Genomic DNA, 19221 nt, shown 5'->3' on the forward strand with positions numbered 1-19221 from the left:
GCTTCCCCCACTCTCTCTCTCTGCCTGCCTCTCTGCCTACTTGTGATCTCTGTCTGCCAAGTAAATAAAATCTTCTTTTTTTTTTTTTTTTTTTTTAAAAAAAGGCAGATGTTTAACTGACTGAGCCACCCAGGCACCCCTAAATATTTTTAATAGAAAATTAGTTTCTTCTAGTCCTCTAAGTAGATTTTTAATAAAAAATATGAAGATAATGCTTTCCAAGGGCACCAAATCCTTACTCTGATTTGGATGTCAGTAAGTCTCCCCAGGGCCATGCCTGTCAGAAACTTTGGCCCTCTGAGTATTTGCGTCTCTGTTTTCCCCTTAGCTTGCCTTAGTCAGCTTGTCCTGTTCTCTCTGAACCTACCCTCTTGTGCTGCACTGAACTGCATTTCAAAGTATGACGCATTTGAGCAAGTTCGTGCTGGATGACATTTTGTAATGCATTACAGTTTATAAGCATATGATCATGCTTTGATCCCCACGATAACTCTGGTGGGGGTACATTCCAAAAATGTGCATAGGATGGACTTCACTGAGAATGAGGGGTTAGGGAGTGAGTTGGTGTGCTTGTAATCAGTTTCTTGTGTTTCTTTTTGGAAGGAAGGCCAGCAGAGAGGCCTAGAACTGACTACCCTGTGATTTAAATTTTGTATGATATTAACCTGCCCTAAGTCCTTCATGGGACAATAAGTCTGAACTTGCTACAGGTAGGGGTATATGGACTTGAACAAATAACATCTTGATTTTATTGAGTAACACTGAAACTCCTCTCTGCCTAATTTAACAAGATTGGTGACCGATCCAGTTGGTTTTTTTAAGTTTTCACCTGACACAAATTGTGAGAGAAATTACTGTTTTTCTTATTGTGAGTGGCTAACAAAATGCATAAATGCCAAGCTTAGAATCTCTCTCACTCCGCCAAAGTAGCAAATTGGAGACTGGAAATTCAGCTAAAACTGATAAAAGAAAGAAGTTGACTCGAAATGGCAAAAATATAGATCAGCTGAAGCAAGTTATCGGGAGAGAGGAAGCTAAGCCAATTCAACTTGCCCAGGCCTGTCAGACGCACTTTCTCGTGCTAGATATGATAGAGTGTGATTCACACAGGATGAATGAATTAGTGTCTTCAAATGTGGAAACCCTCCCCACCACGCACGCACAGAGCCATTTACATACTAAGGCCTTAGAACAGCTCAAAAAACACATTAATTGTCAGAATGGAGATGAAGGTTCACCAAGACCCACCAATCTCTTCATTGCTTTGGCAATATTGATATTCAAACTTTATGTGGTGTTTTCCTGTGTTGCGTGATAGGTGTTTCTACACATTTAGAAACATGAATAAGTAGCCGCGCTAGCCGGCTCATTCAATTTAACCGAAAGAAGAATGGCCAGTATAATGGACAACTCAGGTTCTAAAATCGTCTTTATGTGCGGTTTGTAAATAATAATTCATAACAAACAACACAAGTGTCTGTACCACATCAAACCATATTCTAAATTCTCTGGCTTCATTAGCAACGACTACCTTTTCCATAAAAATCTTTCCTGTGCTAGCTTCTCAGACACGATTCTCTCCTGAATGCCTTTTGCACTGCAGTGGGTTTTTCTCACTTCCAGAATCTCCTTTTATTTCCTCATGAGAGGTTGGCATTTTCTTAGCCTCTACGCTTAGCCACTCCCTCTCTTCAGTCCCCAGCATTCCCATGGCAACCTGCTCAATGCCTGCTACACTCACTCTTGCTCTTACACATATACCAAAAATCTGACCATAATTACAAACTTTTCCCTTTCTGCCCATACCTAATCTCTCCTACCTGTCTGGTCACTAGACGTTCCAGGTTCTGTCTTCACATCTCTCAGCCATCAGTTCTCAAGCCCCAGCACTGCTGCCCTATGTCCTGTCTTTGTCATCTCTCATGGACTCACGTCAGGATTTTCTCATTGATCTTTCTCCATGGTTTCTCTAACTTTGTCTTCTCTGTTGCTGGTAAAGTCTTTTTGAAAAATAACAACCATATTACTTTACTTGCATGCTTCAAATTTCCTGGCGACACAATAAATCAAACCCATCTGTGCACGTCATCAAAGGTCTTCTATGATTTGGTCTTTGTCTTTTCCCTTGACCCATCTTCCTTTTATTCTTGCTTCCCACCTCTGGTTCCGTCTTCAGGCCCTGGGTGCACCTGCTCCTTCAAGTTTTCATGTTTTTGCATTTATTGTCTCCATTGCCAAGGCTTTCTCCTAACACTCTCTGTGGGCCATCTGTCTGAATAGCTACTGATTCTGCAGGACCTTGACCAAGCATCACAGCTCTTCTGTGAAGAATTCACATCTGTTTTCCCCTCATTCTCCTTCCCAAGGGAACTCCATAACTTCTCTTGTACCACAATATCTTATTTGTTCCGCCATGTTAGGTTTTTTTAAATACATTTATTTATTTATGCTAGTATCTTCTGGAATCTCCATTTCTTGAGTCAATAAACCAAATATCGGTAATTTCTGACTTTTAGAAGTCTATGTGATTTACAGTACTTGGATGAGTGCTGGAGACACCGACCTTCGTGGGTAAAATTGGATAAAGCAGGAGAGAGTGGTGGACATATTTTCTCAAACCATAGTAATATTTTTAACAGGAGAAGTGAAATATAAAATTTTATATAAAGGAGATATTCCAACAGAGCTTGCCAATAAAAACTAATGTCAGGAAGATTTTTTTGTGGTGACAACAGTGTTCAGCATGGGAAATGTATAAGCATCACATCTACAATTTTTTTTCTCTTCTTTCTTCCCTTCTGTTCCTTCCCCCTCTCCTTTCTCCTTTGTCTCTTTTTCTCTTCCATTTTCAAGCTCACTTTGAATGACTTCAGTATTTACCAGATATTCAGCACTGTGCCATCTTCATAATTACATATTTATTGGATAATTTTAAGTACACATGGAAGAAAAATTCATCTTGACATTTTTTTTTTTCCTCATTGAATTATACATAGGCATCTGTGAACTTACCCTAATGAAAAAGCAATGATTCAATAAGTTCGTTATTTAGGGCAGTAACGTTGCAGCCCCGAAGAATTGAAGTGAATGGCACCGCTAGCCTTGTTTCTCAGTTCGCTTTTGCTTCTATGTTGACTGTGATTCTGAAGTCTGGTCTTAAAATGTTATCAGGATGTTTTCTGAGTCGACCCTAGAAAGGCATTGTCTTTTCCATTCGAATGCTTTGTCTTGAGGATTGTAGCCTTTAATCTAGTGTCATTCACTGACAGTCTGAGAGTTGTTTTTTTTTTTTTTTTAAAGATTTTATTTATTTATTTGACAGAGAGAGATCACAAGTAGGCAGAGAGGCAGGCAGAGAGACAGGAGGAAGCAGGCTCCCCGCTGAGCAGAAAGCCCGATGTGGGGATCATGACCTGAGCCGAAGGCAGCGGCTTAACCCACTGAGCCACCCAAGCACCCTGACAGTCTGAGAGTTTTAAAGGGGGTGAGGACCAAAGAAGCTCACTGGGCTGAAGCTGGCCGGCATGTGAAGTGTGCACGTCCTCGTACATCGGGCTCCGATGTTTGGAACTCTTGGCCATTCCAGATACGGCCATGACGGGTAGGCGCTCAAGTTTCTTCTGTCTTGAAGCAATTTCAAATTCCATTATGAATTTAAGTAGAAAACCCCAATCCTGGGGCACCTGGGTGCCTCAGTCAGTTAAGCCTTTGCCTTCAGCTCAGGCCATGATCCCGGGGTCCTGGGATCGAGTCCTGCATTGGACTCTCTGCTCAGTGGGGAGTTTGCAGCTGTCTCTGTCCTTCCCCCTGTTTATGCTCTCTCTCTCTCTCAAATAGATGACATCTTTCAAAAAGGAAAAAAAAAAAAAAGAGAGAGGCATGTTTTTCAGGATAAGTAAGTGAAGCCCCTTTGTGGTTTTGGTTTGTAACCAAACCTAACCAAACCAAACCAAACAAAAACCTATCCCTCCGTAAGCAAGGCATCAGTGGGCAAATCCTGTCCTATCTAGAAGGTACTGTAACACCATCAAGTACGTGGTAAGAAGAAAATGCATATGATTCTAAATTGTTTCCAGAAAACACCAGATGCTCGCTGAGTGCCCTCAGAGAAGCCTTCGATCGTGCATCAGCAGACTAGGAGTCACGTACGAAATAGGTGTTTCTCCTTTCCTCCTTCTCTTTTATTGAAAATGCTGGAAAAAGGATTATCCTGTGACAGGAGCTGCATTTACTTGATAATCTCTGACTTTGTCTTTCTCTGGTTCTTACTAATAAAAACACAAAATGCAGTTGTATCTGTGGGCTGAAACAGGCACGTATTGAACATTCAACATAGGAACATTAACACATGTAGTTTAGGTTTAGTTCATTGAGAAATGTAGTACCTGAAACCTCACTGCGGAGAACTTTTTTCTGTCTCATCAGCCATAGATGTGCTTTGTTACCCACAAGACTATCACATCTTTCCGATAAACATGCTCTCCCATTTATTATTTGTTATCGATGACTTTATTCACTGAATATACATTGAGAGCTGTTAAAGGCTAACAACTGTGTCATGTCCAAGGATAGAACTGAACAAAACCAGGAAAGGCTTCTGCCCCTGTCGGTCTGCCGGTCTAGCGAGGGGGATATAAAATCAAGTGTTTCATGAACAAGTATGAAACCATGGCCACTTACTGGAAGCAGTACTTGGCTGGATGAGAAAATGTATGAGAAGGGTTCTATCTGGTTAGACCTATCAGGATAGGGTCCCTCAAGTAAATGGAGTTTGAACTGAAAAGATTCAAGGAAGGGGAGAGTTAATGAGGTGGTGAGGGAGGGAAAAGCATTTTTAGGCAGAAGGAACGATATTTATTCAATTTCAAATACATGTTTCTGATGTAACATCGGAGCAGTATTTCCATTTGTCCTATGATTTTTTTTCCTTTCTTCTGTCAAGATAAAATTGGCCTGGAACATTGTATTGGTATTAGGTGTGCAACATGGTGATATGGTATTTATACATACTGCAAGTGATCACCACAGTAACTTTAGTTATCTATCACTGCACACAGTTACAATTTTTTTTCCTTGGGATGAGAACTTTTCAGATCTGTTCTCTTAGCAACTTTGAAACATGTGCCTCAGTATTGTTAACTGTAGTCACCCCGCTGTACGTTCCATCCCCAGGGAGTTAGCCCTCATTTGAATCTCCATTTCTGTTTGACCCAACTGGACGCCCTTGGAAGAGTTTTCATACTTTTTACCTAGAGATAAATATACCTTGACAGCCTGATTTAAGGATTCTAACTACGTTGAAACGATTAGTTCCGTTTTAATTTCTTTGTCTTTCCAACTCTGTTCAGGTAAGTTTGGCTAAACGTAAGTATCTTCCACTAGCCATTAAAAAGGGGGAGGGGCTAAGAAATCAAGAACTATGCCATCCTACTGTAGGATACTGAAGAAAGGTTTTGAAGAAAACCTCTTGATTTTCCAGCATCTGTTTTTTTTTTTTTTTATTCATTTAGGGTCATTTTTTTTTTTTTCCTGTAGTACTTTAGAGTATTAAACCTGATTACCTCCAAAAATCTGAATGATCTTAGTGTATTGTTGCTGTCATTTGAACAACCTAAGGTTGTGGTAGATCGGTGGTGTTAATGATCCTAGTTCTTCACCCTTTTCTGTCGCTATGCCTTTGGTGCTATGAATTTGCAGCTCTTCCCATTAAAGGGGTAGGATCTGTTGCCCCGTCCCTTGGATCTGAGCAGGATTACCAACTCACTTTGGGTCATGAGATGTCGGTAGGCAAGAGGGGCAGGAGCAGAGGCTGGAAAAAGGCTTGTGTGTTTCTGCTTGCTTTCTGTGCCCCTGAAATGGCCATGCGAGCATGCCCGGGCTAGCCCGTTGGGAGGTGAGACATGTGGAGGGAAGCCGGATGGTCCCAGTTGTGCCCCTGATGCCATCTTGTCAGCAACAGCTGGGTGAACCTGAGGCCAGAGCAGTCCCGCCAAACCCAGCTGAGCCCATCAAAGTCACTGACCTGGACACTCATGAGCAAAACAGATGCTGATTGTGAGACGCTTTTGAACTGTGGGGTGATTTATTATGTAGCGTTGTTCTGGCAGTATAAAAGAAGGGGAGAGTCTTATTTGCAACTTTGCTATTTCTTCATAATCTTTCTCAGTGATCTGCATTTGATTTTTCAGTGGGAAGCCAATAAGACAATGGTCAAGTAGGTATTTGGCTCTGAGAGATCTTTCAGGACGCTTTATAGTCCGTGAAGTGTGGTGTGCTTCCCTTGAAATTTAGGAACAATGAAAAATCCAAACTCCCCCTTTTGTCTGTAAATACACTAACATACGCAGTTTGTCTCCATAAACTTTGTTTTCTTTATGAAGAAATTCAGATCACCATGTGACGATGGTCTAGAAATGAAAATGCCGTATGAGGAGAGCATGACTATTGGCTGTATTATGAGGCATGCACAAAACTCTGCGGGTTTGAAATTTTATTGAATATAAACTCGCGTTAGTTTTATTAGCTGTAAAGAAAGTTTCTCATATTCCCGGTCTTTAGAAATGCGCCTGCCGTCTCAGGCATGGAAATGTGACTTCAGGGCCAAGTTTGACCGCTGACTCAGTGTAACCACTTAATTCCAAGTCCGTGAAAGGAAGGGACTCGAAAAGCAAACAAGGGGAAAGTCACAGGTTACAGCAGGTAGGGTGTTACATAAAACCAGAGGTCACACGCAGTGTTTTACTTACATTTTTAAGTAGTTTATATTGCAAAAATCGTGAGGTTCTTCCGGGAACTTGAGGTATAGTGTAGCCTGGGTTTCCCTTGCTGCTCACATGTATCTGGCCTTCTCTGTGCCCCAAATCTGATGATGGGAAAACTGCCCTACCAGTTAAGCTCCCCAGCCTTGGGGGGAAGGGGCTGCAGAATGGGAATGTGGCAGAAGGAGGTCATGGGGTGCGGCAGTGCTCCCTGACTCTGAAGGCTGCCCATACTATGTAGGTCATGGCAGTTCACGCTCTAAAGACGGCCTGTGTTTCAGAAAATTAATTCCTTGTGTCCAGCACACCAGCTCTGTGGACGGACAGCTATTTACAATGTCTTGGGTTAGTCAAAGGTTTACTTTCATCTTTAGATAATGTTGAAGTGATTATATCACAGGTCATCCACTCAGCGGAATATTATACAACATGAAAAATGATGCCTTTAAAGAAAATGTTAATGGCTTGGAAGAAAAAGGATTGTAATAGAGATGAAAAAAGGCCAATGTTAAAACCACACACACGTGCGGTCATGATTCTATGTGTGTGCATTTCCTTAGTTCTCCTATGAAAAGTCCAGAAGGAAGCATATGGAGAGGTTGTCTCTGTGTGATGGGTTTATGATAGTTTTATTAGTCTTCTGGATGTGTTTCTGGAGTTTTTAATTTTTAGAAGTGATTATGTAAGAATTTATGATGAGAGAAATTAATATATTAATGAAAATATACTGGCTTAGGAGCACTTTGGAAACGAGGGATGTGTTTTATTTATTTCCGGTTTTGGACATTCTAGAAACCAGTACTTGGAAGGGGGAAAAGTATACCTGATCAATGGAAAGGGGCTCTCAGGAAATCCATAGGTTGAAGAGAAACTCAGTTAATAAAGCAGAACACCAAGGCTAGTTTAGGGCCAGTTATTATTTATTTTTTTTTAAGATTTATTTGTTTGTTTGTTTGTTTATTTATTTGAGAGAGAGAGAGAAGTCCAAGCAGACTTCATGCTGAGCATGGAGACCAATGCAGGGCTCCATCCCATGACCGAGATCATGACCTGAGTCAGTGAAGAGTCAGAGGCTTAACCTACTGAGCCACCCAGGTGCCGCAAGGTGTAGTGATAAGAAAGCAGAGAGATTATTTCTTTAATAGTTGCTATCATCTGTATCCTAAAATACCAGGAGCCTCCTAAGATTTAGGACCATTTTATCATCAGTTGAACAACCTTTGGGTTATCTCTTGATTGCTTTATGGTTTTGTTTTTCTGTTAATTTATTATTTTTAATTATTGGCAAATAATTATTTAATTACAATGACCTCGGGGTGCCTGGGTGGCTCAGTGGGTTAAAGCCTCTACCTTCGGCTCAGATCATGATCTCAGTGTGCTGGGATCGAGCCCCGCATCAGGCTCTCTGCTCAGCAGGGAGTCTCCTAACCCCACTCCCCACCCCACCCCCGCCGCCCCGACCTGCCTCTCTGCCTACTTGTGATCTCTGTCAATAAATAAATAAAATCTTAAAAAAAAAATGACAGTGATCTCTGAATGCTGCCATTCCCTGATGTAACACTACTCTAAGGGGCATATAATTTAAGAGACACTATGAATGACAAAGGATATAAAGGGAGCATTTTTTCTTATTTTGATGAAAACCCCTTTCTTTTCCTCCAAGGAGCCTTCCTTGATTACTACAACTACTACTCTGCTTAACGGTCTTAGTGACCTATTGTCATTCAGCCAAACACTGTGCCAAATGCATGCTTTGTTTTCCACGGATTCCGTTTTGTAGTGTTCCCTATGGCAAGGATCATTGCCTAGAACTTCTCTTTCCTACTAGAAAATGAACGCTCAGGGTAGGACTTACCCTCGTGCAAGGTGCATCCTACCGGCAGGTCTGTTCTACGCCCTCTGCTTATGCTGGCTCATTCATTCTCTCTATAGCCTTAGGGAGCAGGCACCTTCTCACGGCCATTCTACAGATGAGAAAGCTGGGTAGAGAAGTTAGGGACCTTGCCAGCGTCCCATAGTTCATTAAGAGTGAAGCTTTGTCCCAACGTCCCTGTGCCCAATCACAAGGTCATGCAGCCTCTGCTACGATTAGTGATGCTTAGTCACTGCGTGTCAGTTGCTTAAAAAGATGGCCCAGGTATCTTTGCGATTCCAGAATCATCTTAGACCATAAATGGAGAAGAATGATAGTATCTGATAAATCTGATAGAAAAGTCTGAAAGCTTGATCCTACTTTAAATGGCAAGTCCCAAGCCAATGAAATTTTAGTTACTGGTTGGAAGGACTCCAGGAAACATGAGAGTTCGGACCTTTGGGAAGAGGGTATCTTTGTGGATACATAAATGTTATTGGGAGAAGTAAATGTTTCTGTCCGCTTTCTTAATTCTGTATTTTGTTTTGGTCCTTATTTTGTATACGCAGCAGATTTCTAAGGAAGGGAAATGAACAGTATAGACCAGCCCTGACTGTGTTTGAATGGGAGGTATGTTAATGGACTAGGAAGGCTTTACAGCAATACAGTGAGCAGGGCTCACCCAACCTCCGGGCTCCTGAGAACAGAGCAGTCAGTATATTTGCAAAGTGGGCCCCCGAGCACTCAGATAGTACCCCCGAGGACCAGAACCTGATCTGGGGACGGCGGGCTGCGGTTCTTGCCTTCAGCTCACATGCGCGCTCTGGCTCTAATCATTTTCCTGCTCTCTGCTTGAGTTTTCTTATCTGTCGTGTGGGGAATTAATAACCGGCCTTTCCTTGGAAAGCGTTTTGAAACCCTTCCCTGAAAGGTGTTGGTTGTCCCTGTAGTTATTAATATTACCGTATCACCATGACAGGCCAGCCCCTGGCTTAGGGGTGGAAAAAGTGAGCCGAACTTGCCTGACGTTATTGTAACCCTAGGAGCCCGGCCAGCTTGCTTTTATATCTGACCTTGATGGCCTCGTGCTACCCGATGAAGCTCAGCCTTTGACAGCTGGCCTCGGGTCACGCAGTTCAGAGCAAAGTGGGCCCTGTGGACACAACACTTGGAGTGCTCTTGGAATGATCTAGCTGGGGTAGGTCCAGGCTCTTCCTGTGCCAGATGGAAAATAAAGTCTGCGTCCGTCCTAGGGAAGCTCAGCATGGGGGAGCAGAGCACTCCGTTCCTGCCTTCCTCCCGAAATTTGGATTCAGTCTGAGCTGCCGGGTTCATATTCTTTATTGCTCCCCATTCACCATGGGCATTTCCAAAGCCCGTGCGCTCTGCCTGTTGGCTTTCCACTCTCCAACTACGGCGGAGACTGTGTATTTTTACGTCTGCTTGGCCAAGATCTGTTCCTCCGGGAGAGGAAAGAGTCATTGCCTCCTGGGTGATTTCACCTCCACTCATTATTATTATTATTATTGTTATTATTTTCCACATTCACAGAGGGTTTTTGATAGAAGCTGAAGAAACAATCCTGCCTCCTGGGTGTATACATCAGGAGAAGGGCAGACATCAGGGGCAGCAGCCTGTTCATAATCTCCCGGGCCTGTTTCTGTTCTAATTTTCCTGAAGATTGAAGTGGATGTAGTGCAGAAAACAATAGCGGGATAATACTGTAATCCCTCGATTCCCACACGGGTTACTGGAGCGCGCGCATTTGGAGCTGGATGGAAGGATCTGCAGTCTTCATCCCCGTGGGTAAACAAAGGATCCCACGGTCTGTTGCCTATCCCTGGGGAATTAAAAAACAAATGTATATACTATAATGTTCCCGGAGATTAAGTTATTTGAAAGGCATTTTATTTTATAATCATGCAAATACATCTGTTCTTGTTTTTCCAGGCTGGTAACCAGATCTCAAACGGCCAGTCTGAAATCTCTCTTTTCCTTTCTTTCTTGTCTTTCTCCCCTGATCTCTCTTACCCTTTGCTCTTTGATGTGGAGACAGGATGGGTGGGGAATCGGGCACCGGCGGGCCACGGGGACTGAGGGTCATTTTTCATTTCGGATTTCTTCTGAGGCGTTTCCTTTCCTTGAGTTTACCTGGTTAAAGAAAGGAGGGAAAGAGGTTGATGAGAAGGCTAGTTTTCTCGTGTTTCCTCAAGATTCTGTGTATTTGCCCTTCCTGAGTCTGTTTACTCTCTGGATCACTTGAAATGCTGAGCATTCTTCTCTGAAACCTCGCTTTGGGCAGCCACCTTTTCCGAACGGAGGAGGCACACTGAGTTCTAAGACATGAATAATTACAAGAAAGGGCGGATTTTCTTCAAATCGCCTGAAGCCTAGGAGAAGATAACTCCCTTAATTAGTGGTGACCAGCTCTGCAGTTTTTCTCCTAAGTCAACTAAGATTGTTATGCACAATATAAGAAAGCATTGTTTTTTGACACGTTTCATGCTCACATGTCCTAGTGAGACCCTGTCTGGTTTCCTGAATGGAAGTGGACACCAGGAGTGTTAGGTGCTGTCTTTTTTTTGCATAAATACCCTAACTGGGAGAATCAAATGTTACAATGGGCAGGTAGAGTTAACCTGATGACTGGAGTTCCAGTAAAATTATATTTAAGGGTATGGATTAAAAATGCACTTATTTAAGAATGCATTACTATGTTTTTTCATGAATCTGTATTGCAACTTAAGGCAGGATATTAGTAATTCATAAAATATACCTACCTATCTGCACATTGGAAAATTAGAGATTAGTATATGGCTTATTTTTAAAGAGTAATCAAGTGCCATTCTGAGATTTTAAGTTGATTAAGGCATCAGCGTTTGCAAACATTGATTAAGTCTGCCTAAAAATATGTGATGGGTGAAATTCATACACAAGAAAAATTTAAACATGTCTGTAACAGATGGATATTAAGCAAACTTTTTTAATGATTAAAATGTAGTACTGATTTTTTAAAATTGCTAGTAATTATGAAGAGCCAGAGATTTCTAGGTTAAGTCATCACTCACCAAAAAGAAAGTTCTTGTGTTTCCAGAACAAAACTTCTTTTACTCATTTAGTAAGTTGTATTGTCTATGTTACTTCATCATAAAATAATCCATCATTTGACTGTTTAAAAAAATCATTAAGCCGATCTAATCTCTCCAGAACCATGAAGGCTTGACTAGGCCTGACGGCCTCCTCCGCCCGGTCCCTTCCGTTCATGCTGGATTCTGGCTCTCCGTGGCATTTGGCCGGGTAATCTCGCCAAAGGGCTATGCTATAAATCTAAGTGTGTTTCCCTCCTGAGCCGGAGCCACAGGAAACCAAAGGACATCTGTGTCAGAACGTGGGCTTTGTTCCGTTTTTGAACATCGAAGCCAAAGTTTGGACTGAATTGTTCTTTTTCCGTTGGACAGTGCCCTGGAACCCTTATGTACTTTGTTTATATTCTTCATGAGGAAGACTATATGGGATATAATAAATCAGTGGGAGTTTCTAATTGCTTTCCCCTGCCATAAACAGGGTTTTGGGTGTAGCCCCCAGCCTTGGCGTTCGGTGAAAGCGGTGGTTCTTGACATTGGGCTCGGGGAGTGAAGTAGGAGAAATGGTGTGTCAGAGTCTCTGGGAAGGAGGTTTGAATTGGGTGTTGGGTTTCAAAAAAATATGCTTGCCTACTTGAGAATTGATTCCATACTGAAACTCTGTCACTAACAGGATTAGACTGGGTGAAAGTGATAGGCTTGAAGCCATTGATTTGAAGTATTTGTAGCAGAGCGGTCAATTTCAGTGAGTGCAAAGACCTCTCCCTTCCTGGGGGTTGTTTTCGTGAGTTGATACGCAATGAGGAGTGTGTGTACGTGTGTTGTGTGTACGTGTGTGGGGGCTTGATGGAAGCTTGGAGAGAGGATCGTGCTAATCTTTTACTCTAAATGATAGGAAAGACCGGAAACTGAAGAACAGGGTGGTATGTGTTTCCTGTTCTGTATCTAGAGGCAATCTTGACTCTGATACTCACATGGAGGTGCCTTTACGGATTCTCGATTCTTGCAATATTTGGAGATACCTCACCGGTGGTCTGAGATCCTATGATATTCAGGTCTCAGAGGAAATTGTGAAATTCAGATATTAGAGGTAACATTTCATTTTCTCACAGGCCTGTGAGACTTGAGAAGACTTGGGTAAATTTTTTTTTTTTTTAACTTTACGATCATGATTATAGTAATGGGTATACTGGTAATTTAAAACTCTATGTAAATATCATATTCAGAAGGTTGAACTTTAGACAAGAGAACTGTAGAAGAAGATATAAAGAACCTGTTTTTTTTTTTTCCATGAAAAAGAAGTTTTCCAACAAAATGACACTTTCTGAGAAAATTTTCATGTGTGGATTATAGCCAGTATTTCAAGCCCTTAGATAAAAACTAATGGCTGAGATTGTTCCTGACTCCTACAATTTATTGTCTGTGTGACTTTTGACAAGTCCTTTTAACTCTCTGTGCTGGTCTCTCCATCAGTGGACAAAGGTTAATACTATTCCATATACTTCAGGAAAAGTGCCTTATTAATGTATTATTTTTATTTCCTAATCCAGTGACTGAAATAAGATAAAAATATCTGTGAATCTAATTTATCAGAAAACTAAGAAACCAAATTTCAGAAAATCATCAGAGCATTTCCAGTGTTGTGGCAAAATTCTTACAGGAATCCCTGTCCCCCCTTCACTCCCCTAGAACCCCCTTTCCCCCCAAAAAAACCCCTTTGATACCATATCACGCTTAATGTATACTATCTATTATAATTTCTTTTTTGTCAGTAGATATCAATATTTCTGTATCTAAAACTTCTGAGTGTGAATGAAGTGAGAAAATTCCTAGACTGCAGCATGAGGTTGGGGAGGGGGGACCCAAACAGAATCTAATAATCTTGCAGAGTTGAGGAGATAGAGGCTAGAGTTGAGAAGGTCAAGGAGTCTAGAATTTGCAAAGCATGGTATCGGGAGTGGGGAGCTACACAGAGAAAGAGGTCCTGAAATGTGCATAAGGTTCCCTCTGAAACTGGTTGAATATATTTTGCAAATGCAGAGGGTGAAACCATACCATGCCAGAGGAGAACAGCTTTCAAGGAAACAACTTGGGACTGAGAGACAAAAATTTCCAGAGGTTACACAGACCTGGGAAATTTTTTTGTATGTTTCAAACTCAAGTCAGGATGAAGAGATCTGGAGCATTCAGGAAATATCTTAGAAGGGTATAACTTAGAAATGGTGCTAACCTGGAGCTAAAATAAAACTACCCCAGGTATGCCCTAAAAAAGCTTACAATCATGTAACAAGTGGATCAAACCAGCCCATGACTAATTTAATTACCTGCTGAAAAAATTGCAGCACTCTTTAAAGAAATACAACAAAATCCATTGCTCAAAACCAGAAACATCTAAATGGACATCCTCCAATTAAAAAATAACTAGACATTTGAAGAAACAAAAAATACAGCCAATTATAACCATGAAAGAATAAGTCAATAAAAACAGATCTGGTAATGATAAAAATGAAGAATTATCAACAGAGAATATGCTTCATATGCCCAAGATGAAAGGAAATCATAGACACGATGAGAGAAATGGAAGATACAAAAAAATGCAAATATAACTTATAGAGATGAAAAATAGAATATCCAAAGTTAAAACTACACTGAATGGGAATTACAACATATTTGATATGCAGAACAAAAATCAATGAAATTGAATATATTGTAATAGGAAAAATCCCAAATAAAGCATGGTAGATTAACCTGTTAGATAATATCCAATGATATAACGTGTGTTTAATTGGAGGCCAAACTGGAGAGTCAAATAATATATGAAGAAATAATTTTTTTCCAAATCTTATGAAAGTGATAAAGCCACATATTTCAGAAATTCAGTGCACCTAAATCAGACTAAATAGTTTAAAGCTGCAAATGCACATCATCATAAATTTGCAGAAAATTAGTGATAAATATAAAATACTAAAAGCAGTCAAGAATGTCACATTATGTAGGGAGAGAGAGAAAAAAAATCACAGCAGATGTCTATCAGAAAATGTAAGCCCAAAAGAAAATAAAATGACCATTTTAGGGTGCAAAAAGAAAAAAAAATACATATTAAAAATGTCTAATTATACCCAATGTAAATATCTAGAAATGATTATTTTTTTTCAGACCAGCATTACCAAAAATGCTGGAGGAATTTCTTTTCACTGACATTAGATAAAGAACTTGACATTAAATAAAAATTTGTATCTACAGAAATAAAATCAAGAATGGTAAATATGTGCGTAGGTATGAAAGACATTTTCCTCATTTATAAATTTCTTTCAAAACTACTGTCCAGACAGGTACCTGGGTGGCTCAGTCAGTTTTGTGGCCGGCTCTTGATTTCAGTTTAGGTCATGATCTCCGAGTCCTGGGATTGAGCGCTATGTCGGGCTCCACCCTCAGTGGGGAGTCTGTTTCAGGATTCTCTCTTCCTCTGCCCCTCCCCCCACTTGCTTGCCTTCTTTCTCTCTAAAATAAATAAATCTTTAAAAAACCAAAAAGCATAGGGGCGCCTGGGTGGCTCAGTGGGTTAAGCCGCTGCCTTCGGCTCAGGTCATGATCTCAGGGTCCTGGGATCGAGTCCCGCATCGGGCTCTCTGCTCAGCAGGGAGCCTGCTTCCCTCTCTCTCTCTCTCTGCCTGCCTCTCCATCTACTTGTGATTTCTCTCTGTCAAATAAATAAATAAAATCCTTAAAAAAAAAACAAAAAAAAACCCCAAAAAGCGTAAATAAATAAATAAGAATGCTGTCTAGATCAAAAGTGATCAAGTCTATTATAGCATCTACAACTTAAAGAATGGCAGGGGGCTGAAATAGACTATATTGTTATAAGGTTTTAAAGTTGTGTGCTAGTGATGAAATTTTCTTTTTAATAAAGAGTTTATTTGTTTGACAGACGGAGATCACAAGTTTGCAGAGAGGCAGGTAGAGAGTGAGAGGGAAGCAAGCTCCTCGCTGAGCAGAGAGCCCAACTCAATCCCAGGACCCTGGGATCATGACCTGAGCCAAAGGCAGAGGCTTAACCCACTGAGCCATTCAGGTGCCCCAGTGATGAAATGTTTTAAGATAGATTATGATAGGGATGTCTGGGTGGTACAGTTAGTTAAACATCTGACTCTTGGTTCAGGTTTAGGTCATGTCTCAGGGTTGTGAGATTGAGCCTCATGATGGGAGTTTAAGACTCTCTCTGCCCCTCCCCCTGCATTCTTTCTCTCTCTTGTGTAAAATAAATAAATATATCTTGAAGAAAATTAAGATAGATTATGATAAAGATGTACATTGTAAATATTAAGCAATCACTCATAATTAAAGCAATAGATTTAATAAGTTAATAGAGTAGATAGAATGTAATAATAATAATAATAATAATAAGCTCAATTAAACCAAAAGAACAGAAAAAAAGAAAATTAATGGTGTACTTCTGCGAGCAAAACTTAAGGAGATGAAAATGCCAGCCACGCAATGGGAGAAAATATTTGCAAAACATTCATCTGACAAAGGGCTTGAATCCAGAGTATAGAAAGAGTACTTAGAATTCAATAACTAAAAATCCAACCACCAACTAGAAAACAACAAAGAATTAAATACTTCAACAAAGAAGATGTGTGAATGGTCAGTAAACACAAGATACTTTGCATGATCAGTCAGTAGTGAAATGCAAATTGGAACTACCTTGAGATACCTCTACACACACTCTGGGACTACTGAGATGAAAAGGATTGAAAATACTATGTGCTTCTGCTGATGGGGAGCAACTGGCCATATCGTACATTGCCATATAATCGATCATAATAATCGATCATACATCGATCATAATGTCAAATGATACACTCACTTAGGAAAATGTTTAGACGTTTGCTATCAGGTTAAATTGTCTCAATAAGTGTAATTAAAAAAATGTTTTCTGAGTTCAGCATACTATGCATTTATATAGTCATGCATTTATTTACTTAATTAATATGAACAAAGGTCTGGTGATTGGGCTACTGGTAACTGCAGTATTGTAAGCACAATCTGGTGTTGAAATGGCTTGTGGTGACGTTGAGGTGACCATAGGGTTAGTCCAATATGATGTCCATCATGGGGCCACAGTGTAGGAAGACTGTCAATAGCAGATTTGTGGGATGAGGGAAAGCTTTTCAGAGGTAATGATAGCCAAGTAGAAACCCGAAGACCTTCTATATTGTACTGTATCATATGGTTCCTGTCTCTCTCTGATTCAGCCCACGTAGCTTTTAAAATTTGTGCCTGGTGGCCCCCAAAGGTGGGATCGGAACTGTGCCACAAAATGTTGTCCTCCCTAGTGAGATGGAGATGGGGAAATGGACAATACGAATCTCGAGCTTTATCAGTGGACGTTATTTGGGCCTTGCCTGCCACCTCTTTGTATGCGTATTCTTAGCAATCCATAGGATAATTGAATTAAGCAGAGAAGCACTGTGTGAAGTATCTGTTGTGTGACTAACGAGAGGATTGCTAGGGAACAGGGGAATCGGGGAGCTGAATGCAGTGGCCGTGGGGCAGAGCGGGTTATCCGGGGTGCCGGGTCTGTGGGTGAATGAGGCCTCCCTGGTCCAAGAACATGGTTGTTGAATGCTAGATTCTCAGGTGAAATTTGGGGTGACTCGCCTCTGCTCTTACTAAGTAAGATTGTTCTCCTCAAACACTAAGCCTGGAGGAAAGCTTTCTAACACGTCTAAAGCTACATCATGGTAGAGAAAGCCCAGAGCTCTCTATTCTATTCTTTTTTTTTTTTTTTTAATTTTATTTATTTATTTCACAGAGATCACAAGTAGGCAGAGAGGCAGGCAGCGGGGTGGGGGCAGGAAGCAGGCTCCCCACTAAGCAGAGAGCCTGATTGGGGGCTCAATCCCAGGACCCTGAGATCATGACCTGAGCTGAAGGCAGAGGCTTAACCTCCTGAGCCACCCAGGGGCCCCTCTCTATTCTATTCTTAATCCCTTTTACCAGTCTGAAAATTCCTTAAAATATAGATGTATATTTTTTTTTTCTAAGAATGCAGGACATGTATATTATTTTAAACAATCTGGTTCATAGATAGAATCAAATAACAGATGTGCTCTTATTCACAGCAATTGACTTAAAACTAAATTTCTGGGCATAGTAATTTGGGATCTTAATGTTATTCAGATTGTGTTAACAGAGGAAAAAAATAACCCAACTTCATATCTTCAAAACTGATTCAGTAATCTAAGGTAAATGAGGTCATAGAAATGAAGACAGGGACTTGGTGTTCTCTCTCTTTTTTTTTTTTTTTCGTAAAATATAAATCTCTTTCTGTTCTCTATCTTCCACAGTTTTCTTAACAATTTAATTTTTTGTTCCCATCTTTCCTAACTCATGGGATTCTGTTCGCCCTTTTGCTTTGTTCATGTTTCTTGGCTTGTGGAGTTTCCACGGTTCCTGCTTGGATCAGTGGCTCTCAAATTTGAGTGTACCTCAGAATGGCCTAAAGTTTTGGTCACCACAGACTGCGACAGGCCGGTGGGCCTAGGACTCTAGAGTCTGTCATTCGGTGGGGAGAGAGGAGGGAAGTGTGTGATCATTTGCATTTGTTAGAAGTTCCCAGGTGATGCTAATGTTGCTTTTCCTGGGTGCACACTTTGAGAATCACCAACTTCCAAATCACGCAGGAAGTCATGAGTGTTCTAGACTGGGCTAAAATGGAACTTGAGTGGTCTGGAAGCCTCATGCCATGAAAACCGTGCAGTAAATCTACAGTCTCGAGGTTAGTTGTTGATACGGTTTTTCGCCTTAAGATTGGAGATGTTTTAAAATCTTTTCGTAGCTGTTCCAGTTGGTTATAAACTCAGAAAGTGTGTAGTTTAAAAGCTGTAATCCTTCATTGTTGCCTCTTCCCTCTGGTAAGTTTCTTCTTTTCTTGATTTACGTAATCACCTTGTAAATTTTAAGCCTTTGCTGAGTATTTTCTATTAAAAAGAAAAACACAAAATAGATCATATCTTATTACATGGTTCTGACAACTGAAGAAAATGCGAGAGTATGTCTCTGTTTAATGGGTCAACAACAGAAGAGTGATAGTGAGCTTCAATGAAAAGAGATCTCTCCTGTCCCTATGCTTTGCATCGGACAGGCTTCAGGTACACGCTTTCCATAGATTTTGCCAGAGCTAAACATAACAAAATTAATCCACAAAAACCCTGTGAAAAGCAGAACCTTCTTTTAGAATTTTCCTTAGGCTTCAAAACATTACTTTTCTTCTGGTATTTTGTTCATACCTTTCTTCATTTGACTTTCCTAAATTTAATTATGTTTGTGGATTTGCCATCCAGTCTTGCTTTTTAAATTTTTTTCTTCCTCTGTCCTTCACAGTAAAGTTGGTTTTTCTCTTTCTTGAAACTCATTTTAAGCTTCCAGGTTACTTTTTACTCTGGTGGACTCTTCATCTTGTACCTGAAGGGAGCATTGTGTACTTTGTATAGTGCATTGATAGCTGGAAACAATAGAGTCCCTA

General features: G+C 40.7%; 1 protein-coding gene across 2 annotated transcripts in view; it reads right to left on the bottom strand.

Moving 5' to 3' along the window:
* Nucleotides 1–8445: 8445 nt before the first annotated feature.
* Nucleotides 8446–19221, bottom strand: part of LOC131834808 (uncharacterized) — a 115368-nt gene continuing 104592 nt past the window's right edge. The window contains exons 6-7 of one of the 2 annotated variants that reach the window (XR_009354957.1): nt 10642–10761; nt 8446–10450 (exon numbers count right to left, since the gene is read on the bottom strand). The gene's annotated coding sequence lies outside the window, so the exon portion shown is untranslated. The other variant, XR_009354956.1, reaches the window with a different exon arrangement.

The sequence above is a fragment of the Mustela lutreola genome, chromosome 6, assembly GCF_030435805.1.
Source record: "Mustela lutreola isolate mMusLut2 chromosome 6, mMusLut2.pri, whole genome shotgun sequence".
NCBI lineage: Eukaryota > Metazoa > Chordata > Mammalia > Carnivora > Mustelidae > Mustela > Mustela lutreola.